Below are 11342 nucleotides of genomic sequence, written 5' to 3'. Positions count from 1 at the left end.
TTGTATGGATGAGCAGTCCTGATATCCGTGGGTAGGGAGGAGAAGGAGTGGGCTCTGAAAGCAGGCGTATTCAGTCATTTAACAAGTTAGAATTGATTTCAGTTCAGTTATAACGGATTACTCATGAATAGACTCCATTGATTCAACATCTTACATAAAAAGGCAATTTTTTATGCTACTTTTTTTTTAAAACCATGATAGTCTGGGTTATTGTTGTGTTTATACTATATCATAACAGTAGACTCACGTAGTGATTGCTGTTCATTGCAAAGCCAAATGGAAAGTTTTTCTGCAAAGTGAATTGCTGTGGAGCAAGCAGTATGTCCTAGATATACTTTCTGATGAGTGTTAGTAGGCAATCTAGTGGGGGAATGGCCCAATTATGTATTTCATGCCATGACAAGTTCATCATTGTATAATTCATTTACATACAGCTTAGTAGTGTTTTCTCAGCACCCTGTTTTAAGATCTGCAATTTCATATAATTAAAATCTAGAATGACTGAGAGAAACTGCTTTTTAAACAAATACCTTGTTGAATGTGTTACTAAAATAATCAGGTCCCAGTAATCGGGCACATATTGCACGTGCTCTTAAATGGTAAAAGTAAACATATTTCATTTTGTGTTGCCTGAGTGTTTTCCAGCAAAAAATCACTACGATGTTGCATTTAAGAGCATATTTGGAACCTAAGGCACACAGTTAATACATATCACCTCTGAATTCTAAAGAAATAAACATGGTCGATGAACTTGTTCACTGAGGAGATTTGCATGTACCACATATAGAGAAATTTCAGTACTGTAGTTATTCTATAATTGTGGATAGCCAATTAACACACTAGCCCCAGAAGGGCTTGAGTGGTTTGCTTACAGCTATCCTCATGACTTTGAAAAAGAAAGTAAGCTAAAACATATACTGTATTGATCAGCTTGTCTAGGAGACACCTCTATGCAAAATAGCCTTCGTAAAACTCCAGTTATGAATTGGATTTATGTAATGGTTTCTTACAAGAGAATTAAACTCCTGCACAGGTTTATACTGACATGACTTTTTCTTTGAACCTGTATAACCAGCTTTTTAACTAGCAACAGTCTTTTGGACTGGCATGACCAGCTGAAAACCAATAGCACTGCTCTGGCATAATAAACCAGCACTGGTCCTTGTTGGAATTTCTAACAGATCTTCAGACTGATCTACTAATCTCGCTTTGGCTCTGTTAGTGTTTGCCCTAACTATACCATACTCTGTAATATGAGCCCTAAGCTTTCCATAATAATGTTTCCAGTACAGAGTACATGCTTTGGCAAGCCTTGGAATGTAAATATACTTTAGAACAATCAGCAGTTTCTGTTTGATGAGGTTCTATTAACTGGTTGTGCATCCCCAACCTGGAATAATTGTAAAAGGGTGCACGATTAGACTGGGCTGTCTAATATTTGCATTAGTGTTTATTCTTGATTACACTACTGAATGGGTGCATTCTCTGCCGTGTCAAGCATGTCTGATTGAACAGTCAGTCTGATTGGATTGCTGTAATCACCTTGTTGAAACCACTGTTGTCTGGGTTTCTAATTTAATTCAATACTTTGGGGTGCTACACCTTTTATCTTAAACAACGTTTAAACGTCAAAATGCCTAATCTAACACTAATCCTTGAAATCTGATTTCACTTTAGTGTGCTATTTTCATGTATTATGCTACTATCATGTATTATGTACTTTCCACTGTATCATGTTTTATGCATTGCTCTATTTGAAGTATTATGAATTTGCTTGTATTTGCTGCATCTTGTAAAGTTCTTTGTGATGGTGTTCCACTATGAAGGGCGCTATATAAAGTAGATTGATTGATTGAATAGCAGTGCTTATGCAGTTACTTTTTGTGATATCTAATGTATTTAATCAAGCAGGCCATTTGACAAGATATTTAAACAAATACTCTTCTAGTATAAGCAACAGCTACTTCACAGTGGAAATGCACTGGTTAGCTGGTTTAAATGCACTGGTTAGCTGGTTTAAATGTAGCTGATCTTGCATCCAGTAGAACATTGAAACCAGATATAAACCACACACTGTAGTAATGTGTGAAGGGAGCCAACTGAGCGCAGGCCTTAAATTTACTTGCCATCAACTGACTAATGAATCACAAATAGTACACAATCTTAAAATAGGTTAAACCTGATGGTCACAGTAAAGTAGACAAGTTGCAGGTGGAAAACTACTGGAAATATGAGCACCGCCTAAAGTAACTAGGTTTAGAATGTCAGCTAAGACATCGAGAGCTTAAATGATGCAGGGACTATGGCGTCAGACATGAGCACAGACACAGACAAAATATAAAATGTAAACTTCTTGAAATAACTAAAAATGCAAGCAAGGCTTATATTTATGGTGATATACAGTATATTATGTTGACTGAGTTTATTTGGAGGATGTAAAAAAATACTTGAAGATCAAATCTTAAATAAATTGGGTGGTGAAAAGAGGATGTAAATATAATTCGCCACCACTTTTCGGGGGGGGTGAAAAGACCCCCCCCACCTCCTAAAAACAAGCAAAAAAAAAAAAAAAAAAAAAAAAAAAAAAAAAACTGAGACATGGTAAGCATGGGAGACTCGCTACTATTATTTATTTATTTATTTATTTACTGTTTTCAAAACTAAACATTGACAAGAAATAAAGGTATCCATCTTATTTATTCACTTGACATGCCAATTCTAAAGGACAGGGATTACTTCAATTCCACATTTTATTTTAGCTGCTTAGTAAACTTTACTGTTCATGGTCATTTTTTCAGTTTACCATGATTTCCCATGCTTACAACAGCATAACATGGTGTTTAGCATTGCAAAATGTATTAAGTACTGCAACACTTACATTTTGTGTTTGTGCTTGAAGAATCACAGATGCTTTCCTTTCCTTTATTACTATTGGTGCTCATTATGCATAACTCAGGAGAAGTGCTTCCAAATCTCAAAGGCACAGTTCAGAACTGGAGACAGATTTCAGGAGCCCTGGGACCCTGAATGCAATACGTAATATTTGAACGGGGTTTAGGACTGGCCCCAGTTTTTTTATCATAGTTTACCATACAGTATTTCTCAATTGTTTAACAAGTTTGTATTTGCTGGCACTATCACAAAGTAGTTTTAGCTAACAAAGTAATTGCATAAATATTACCGATTGTCCACTTCCATTCGTCATATAGTTCTCAATTGTGCAGTTTTGAAAGAAACACTTGTTATAGTAAACATGTATTTTCTTATCAGAATAAATATCTGGTACTTATCGAGGTTAAATAAATCTGTTTGTAAGCTTTGTTTTCAGGTAGTGTTGTAATTTTTTTGGTTGTTTCACTTGTCGTTTTAATCTTCTTTCCTTTCATCATTAACCACATGCTTTGACCCCAAAAAAACCTTGCTGATATGTAAGTACACAACAGATAAGATTATTTGAAGTTGTTTTGTTAGCTGTAATCTCTTTAAATCAATTACAAAGACAGATGTTCTGAGAATAAAACAACTGAAACTGTATACTAGTAAGAAACAACAATTTAGTTGTAGAAAGGAGTAGTTTCTTGCTAGTTTTATGATGTGAACATGTCTTATTCCTCTGTGAAAATGTCCTTGTTTCAAAAAGTTGACCAATGTAACTGCAGAAAACAAATACAGTGAAGTATATATATATATATATATATATATATATATATATATATATATATATATATATATATATATATATATATATATATATTAAATTGTTGTCGAGACTTCAACATGTGATATATAGGAAACTCTACACAGTCCCATGATATACTGCAGACCCTCAGCAGGAGACTTCAACATGTGATAAGAAATGGAATCATGCAGGGTTGGAATTTACATCATCACTGTAACATTAGACACCCATACGTGTTCACCTGGGTCGACCTAGCCTGTAACACTACCCCTAGTGGAAGTTAAAAATACTACAGAGAGAAGGATTCATGGTCACACTCTGGAGCTCCACTGAAGCAACTGTGCTGCTTTTAATAGTTTATTTATTTATTTTATTTATTTATTTATTTATTTATTTATTTATTATTTTTTTAATGAAAGTCCCCAGGCTGTAATGACAAACAGAAAATGATACAAAGAGAATCTAAACATGAACAAGAACACATCAGTTGAGATAACTTGTAAGATACCTGTACCAAGTTGCTCTTTAATTCTATGTTCCTAAAATGTTAGTGGGCCACTATTTAGTGGGGCATTGAATCACCTAAATGGGAAAACCCCAGCTGGATTAATATACAGTTAAAGAGCAGCAATATTGAGATGCACCACTGAGCCGTCTTTTCCTACAGCGCTGTCTATGCTGGTAGTTCTTATATCTTGTTGCTTTGTTCAATACTGTTAGCATCTAAATTCAACAGGTAATGTTTCTACACTATTCCTTTTGTATTTAATTATTTTAACTTTGTATTTTTCTACATTGTTTTGCAGTGGTTTGTGATGATTAAATCAAGGTTGTTTGTGTTTGTCAGCTTCTGAAGAACATGCATTAATAATTGTTACCTTGCAACTGGCAATTAATTATGAAGGCAACAAGGGAAATCTGTTTTGGAATGAGGGACTGGGAAGGTTATTACGGATTGTGGGGAAATTATGGCATTTAAACTGGTTCTAGAAATTTATGTTAGTATTTTATCAATGTATTTTATGTTGTAAAGTTCAGAGACAAATGGTGGTATAGCAGACAATAAGTGCACTTCATACATAAAACATGACATAATATGTATAGAAAACTAGAAAATATATACAGGGACTATGTTGGATTAATGGAGCCTACATTCCCCTGCACAGTTCAAAGCTGTATGTATAGATCAGTAGCCCTGTGAGTGCAGTGACCTTGGTAACAGACCATGGAACTGGAGCTGTGAATGCCATGGGCCTTGCAGGACTATTTTTAAATGACAGTCATGGGAAGATGCCAAATTATTTACTGCCAAAACTGTCTGGCAGTGACCTTTGTTGAAGCAGAGTATGTTACTATCTGTTCAAATATTTAAAAATCATTCCACCACCTCTGAAATACAGCTGTGTCTTTGGATGATGTGGCACCTGCAATGTTATGCAACAATATGGCTTTATATTGCCTGATAGTTCATAGTGTCATTTTTGCTTTCAACCAATCATTGTTTATACAGTATGTGTAACACCTGAAAAAACATTTTGGTTGTTTTTGCATGATTGTAATTAGCACGTTCTTGCTTCCACTGGGCTTCATAAATATTACATGGACAGTGTTGGCACCTCGCCAACAAAAACTCGAGTTCTCTGCTCACACTTATCCAAGCAAACACTTTGATACAGTTAATGGAATAATCAAGTAGCAGCGCCTGGTTACTGAGGAAATATGTACCCAGGGTCAGAATTTTAGTAGATATTTTAGTTTACCAGGTCATGCGGTTTGATTATTTCATTTATGCAACTCCTTCAATATTACAGTTTCTCTGCATAGTTTTATTGTAGTGGGGGCTGACCCAGTGTAGGTAGAGTAGCCCACTCAGGTAGAATGAAGCTGAAAAGGAGTAACTGTTTTGAACTAGATCTTGGCACATAAATTGAGTCTAACCAACTGTGATAAACTGCATGCTTCAGGGTTGGTGTACATGGGTTGGGTTTGTGCTGTTGCAATGTAATAAATGAATGTCTATCTGCGCTCCGGTTGGCTGAAACGATCTTGAGCATTGTATAAAGGTTACAGTGCTGGCTTCAGTTGTTTTTCAGCACATGTTTTGAGAAGCCTCAGAACTGTTATTCACCAATTAAGACTTAATTTACTCATTTAAAAAAAAAAAAAAAAAAAAAAAAAAAAAAATCCGATTATCATGAAAATTGCTAAATTCTGTAGTGCAATTTATTGCTTACAATATAATCTGGTGATCTAAGGAGGCTGTGAGTTTGCCTGTCTAACTAACCATCTCTCTGAACATCACACTTAGTTTTACATATGCCAGTCTAAAGAACCACTTATTCAATTGTGATAAGACTTGATAAGGGCAGTCTTTAGCATTTAGCATTAGAAGCTGAGGCTCTACGGAAGCAACATGTTTGCCTGCCTAGCTATATCACACCTTAGATTTTTACATATTGTTCCTAGAGAAGCAGTCATTTAGTTGTGATTAAACTTGGATAGCACATTCTTTAGTTATAAGGTATGTGTGGAGCCTGTCAGCCCGTCTGTCTGTCACATTCTTCATGGCCTTGATTTTGCACCAAACTTCACCAAATATTTATATATTTCTAGTTTCCTATAAATGTTCCTATAATCTGATTTTATACAAATATTTTTCAGGTACCGTGTAATTATTACATGATTATGAGGCTCATTTGTATGTGTGTGTACTGAGTATTTTAAATACCACAAGTGTACCTTTTGCCATTGCACAGTGTTTATATTTAATTGTGAAAATCAGTAGGTGTCTCTTAAAATCAATATTCTCCACATGGACAGAAGTCGATTAACAACAAACTAAAAAACCCATCTGTATAACTAGCTGTTAAGATGTACAGGTAAAGGAATGTTATGGCAGACCACTCTTAACCATTAATATAATATAACAACATATGCACTTAAGCAATTCATAAAATATAAAGTTCACTTGTTATACATAAAACTGAGAAATAATGAATGGGGGAAAAAACAAACAAATCAGCACACCAAATGAAAACAAAACCCACGCGTTGTTCCATTGGAGCCTGTATTCATGCACACTGTTTACCACACATTGTTTTATTTATCTTTTTGAACCCTGTTTTATCAACCAATTTGAAATGTAGGATATGTATGTCACCTTGAGCTGAGACCCACTTGTTTTGAAGGACTGAAGATCATCAGGTGACCACCCTTTACATTCAAGCCAATTACCTTCTTTTACCTGTAAAACGGAAACAATGGATGTTTCCAAGCAACTGAACCTTGGAGGACTTGTCGGGTGTTTGATCAATAAGGGTGGCTGTAGCCCTTTAAGCCAAATAATACTTGGATTGGGTATCTATTAATCCTTGGTGCACTCATTGAGCCTAATTTCCAAAGCTCTTGTGGTAGAGAAAAGTTAAAATACATCTTGTGTGCATGCAGTACTTAAATCATCAATTCAATAATGTAGCTACTTAATAATGAAACACCACTGAAAAACAGGACATACATTACAAATTCCAAATACTATGGATAGACATATACACTAATTTGTATATGTAATCTGTTTATAAACAGATATAAAAAGGACCAAAGCAAAGAAACGTGAGTTTGGCAAGACAAATATTTAACTACAATTTTACAAGAAACCAATTCAGAGAGCTTGCATGAATAGCTGAGTGTGCTGCCAATTTGGTAAATAGTCCAATTGTATGCGTCTTCTGCCATGCACATCTGGAAGGCTTGTGAAAATATTTGAGAAGGTAGTCCACCAATCCCAGCTGAAGTAGAAGTAACACCTCCTCTTGGACTTCTTGACATTGGAACTGGTCTGTACTTGAGCTCGGTTTTTAAGAGCTGCAAATATCATGCCAACAACATGACACTAGTAGGTCAGCTTCTAGACTTTATATTAGCCAGGGAGAGAAGTCTGAAATTTTGTATGTTGCTTTCCATGTTATTAATTTATACAACATGTATTTTATTTAAAGAAATCCCTGAGAGACAAGAACATGACTGTTACGAATGTGGAACGGGATGCTGGTTCTGAGATCTTGCTTCATTAAAGACCCAACCCAACCGTGACATAACCAGCTTTACAACAGGTCACATATAGGACTAACTTTGGCTTCTCTTGACATATCTTTACATATTTGGCCGGTTTATAGTTTGATGGGATTAAGAATGGGTTTAGCCTTGGGGTATTCTGACCACTCCCACCCAAACTATGCATGGTTGACCCACACATTGAAAACAATGACAGCCTGGAAGCAAGTCTCTTTGAGCAGGCCAGAAGCAGAATCACTGTACAGTGAGAAGGTGGGGAGATACAAGTTAGAGGTGTGGCTGCCTTGGTGACTTTCACTGCTACAGGAGTACCTTTGATTTAAGATAATAAAGATGGGCCAGATTCATCGCTTAACTTTTATTAAACTGTGTTGATAATGGTTATTTAATTAAGCTATTTGTAGGAAAACCTTTGATTTAAGATAAATAATCATGTTTAGGGGCATAGCAAATGAAGTTAATTTTTTTTTTTGGTTTAAAACGAAAATATGAAATAGTAATTACAGAAATTGGCTTCACCTTATTCTTGCCTTATTACGGCACAGTGAGGAAAATTGGTTTCCAAGACTAATTAAACTAATAAATCAACAATATCTTTTAGTAAAATGATAGCTGAAAGTGTCCTGCAGCATTGCTTTGTATTCGACCACTACTGCAGGTTTGTGTTAATACCAAGGTTTCTACAGTTTAAAAAAACAGCAGCAATGGCAGATGCTGATATATAAAGCAATGCTTCCACTATAAATAAAGAGTATCTGGTTTCTGACTAATATATTAATCATTGTTATAGATCATTGTGGCGGAGTGTCCCGCCCCTTTATGTTTATAAGTGTTTTCTGTTTTATGTAGTGTGTTAATGTTGGTGTTTATGTATAAAATACACGGGATATAAAAATGGGTTGCGAGCACAAGTGTTTAAAATGTATATTTTGTATTTAGGCACGAGGATTGTACAGCACTTCACGTGCAAGTAAAATAATATGCGAGCATGTGGAATTGCATTTTTACTAATTCACGTGCAGTTGTATCGAGACTCCAGTTGAATGACTGATTAGCAGTCGAGTCTCGGTACAGCTGCATAATGTTCGGTTGTATGTTCGGTGAGTGGAGTATGGGTGTGGAGAGGAGAGAATTAAAAGCACAAGTAAAAGTAAATACGTGATTTCACTCTTCTTGTTTGTCTGTTCATCCGCTGTGTTAGTGTCTTTTTCGCTTAGTGTTAATTCCTTTTGTTTGTCTGTTTATTTTGGCCTCAAGTGCCGTGCCCTGTGTTTTTGTTTGTCTTTGCAACCTTTTATTTTCCGCTTGTTTAAATTATTAAATGCTGAGCAGTACCAATTGCTCAGCTCCACCCAACTCCACCTCTCTGTTGTTTATTTCGTGGCTCCTGTTTCTGGTCTGACGTCAACCACTCCAGCCGTCTTTGTGACAATCATGTATAAATATTCTGCCAAAGAAAAGATCTGAGTTTGAGCCAAAGCAAGCCTCTGAAATGTGGTAACTGTATATGGCGACTGTCACACTTGGAGATAGTCAGTAATTCATCTGGGAATTCCAAGTTCTGCAAATTGCATGATGTCACTGGGGTGCAGATGTTACCCAGCATGTTAGTTGACAGCACTGGAATTTTTTTAAAATTATATAGTTTAAATACATATAATTAACCCTGTCTCCATTGCCTCAGATGCCAGTTCAGCAGAATTAGGATAGTGTTATCATGGCTATGTATGGCCTGAGCAAGCCCTAGCACACCCATGAGCAGAGCATAGGCTCCCCAGCAAAGATACACTATGGTACTGCACCCAGTCTGTATTGCTGTGGTGCCATTGTTAGTTAAAAAAAATATATTAAGTGTGAAACCATTCTACTAATGGAATCCTACCATTGCACATAACGCCTACCCCTTGTCACAAAGCCATTGCATTAGTATTGAAGATAATTTGGTGAGGATATGCTTCTTTTTAAACATGGGCTATGTAACCATCCTATGGCAGAGCAAAGCTCTGCCCTTTTTAAATTGGCAGGGATGGGGTTAATTTCCCCTACCTGCCTGGGTTTATTATGTTCAGGTGGCTGGGGTTGATTAGATTGATCGTTAATTAACCTAATCAACTAATCAACCCCAGCCACCTGACCATAATAAACCCAGGCAGGTAGGGGAAATTAACCCCATCCCTGCCAATTTAAAAAGGGCAGAGCTTTGCTCTGCCACACAGCCTTTACACAACTGAACACTGACTGCTATAATCACAAAGCAAGCTGTTTCCAAATTTAAAACAAAAGATAAGGTATAAAAATAAGGGGTAACATCTTTTAAATTGGGGCAATACCCTCACACCCAAACCAGAAAAAATGTGTATCTAAGTATAACTTTGTGCCAGTTAACTTCCTTTTCTGGCAAAGAAAGCATTTAATATTACTGCACACAGTAAGGGCTGGTGAAGCTTTAGATTGAGAGCTTTGAGTTCACTGGGTTCAGTCTACATCTAGAAATATCTACCAGCATATGCAGAGGGTGGATGTAATTGTAAGCATATGTGTTTCTACGTAATCATAAACGTCTGATCCTGGTTTCAAAGACATTAAAATGACTACCCTTTGAAACATTGACCTACATTTATAGTGTATTTATTTAGTACTGCTTTTGGTTAGAATTACGTTTTTCATGTTAAGGAACAATTTAAGATGTTAACATTTGTCTACTTAACTTAATTTCTTTTTAGTATTCTTACTGATGAAACGATCACAAGCAGTGGTACAAATTACAGAAGGGTATACTGGTTGGTGTATAATCTTGTACTGCAGAGAACTTAATTTGCCTGGGTAATGCTCAATTTGTATTGTGAATATAAATCTGTATTAGAGACTTTTTAATGCAGCTTAAAACATTGTAAGTCTCAAATTTACCTTCTAAATGTTTTGCTTTCCTTTTGCTTTTTTAAAGCTGGATGTTTTATCTTAAAGTTCTACTGTCGACTAGAGTATTGTAGTGCCCTGACATGCATCTTCTTGATTTGGTGGATTCAAGTTCAAAGATATCGAATTGTAAGTAAATGTAAAACCATACAATTCACATCTCATACTCCTTTCACACAGACAGTTATGACTGCTCAGAACCGGCACTGATGCAGCATTTTGGTCTGTGTGTATTGCCTATACTGTTACAGGGTTTTCATATTTTTGCTGTTTCTAAAGCACCTTGCGAGCTGGTTTAAAGATGGCACTGAACCTTCTTAACTGCCTGTGTGAAATGCTATGCCGGTGTAGTGTTAGAAAGTGGAACATCGTCAATGTGGTACACGTACCAAAACGTGATCCATGTAATGGCAATAAGTGGTACGCTGTCAGATTTTTGGTACAGGTACAACCAATTGTGATCTAATGGGTGGTATTCTATTGTCAAAAGGAGGTAGATTTACCATTAATTATACTTTTTTTTGCAAGCTTAAACTGGAAACAGACCATCAATTTCTCTAAAAAAAAAAATTTAAAAAGGCAAGCGCAGTGCGAGAAGTACCACTTTTTAACGTGTACCTGAAAATTATACTACACCGGTACTGAAGTGCTATAGTGGCCGAGGATTGAACGTCCA

This window comes from Polyodon spathula, unplaced genomic scaffold (assembly GCF_017654505.1).
Source record: "Polyodon spathula isolate WHYD16114869_AA unplaced genomic scaffold, ASM1765450v1 scaffolds_547, whole genome shotgun sequence".
Lineage (NCBI taxonomy): Eukaryota > Metazoa > Chordata > Actinopteri > Acipenseriformes > Polyodontidae > Polyodon > Polyodon spathula.
The sequence above is the reverse complement of the archived record's forward strand: the minus strand, read 5'-3'. Positions refer to the sequence as shown.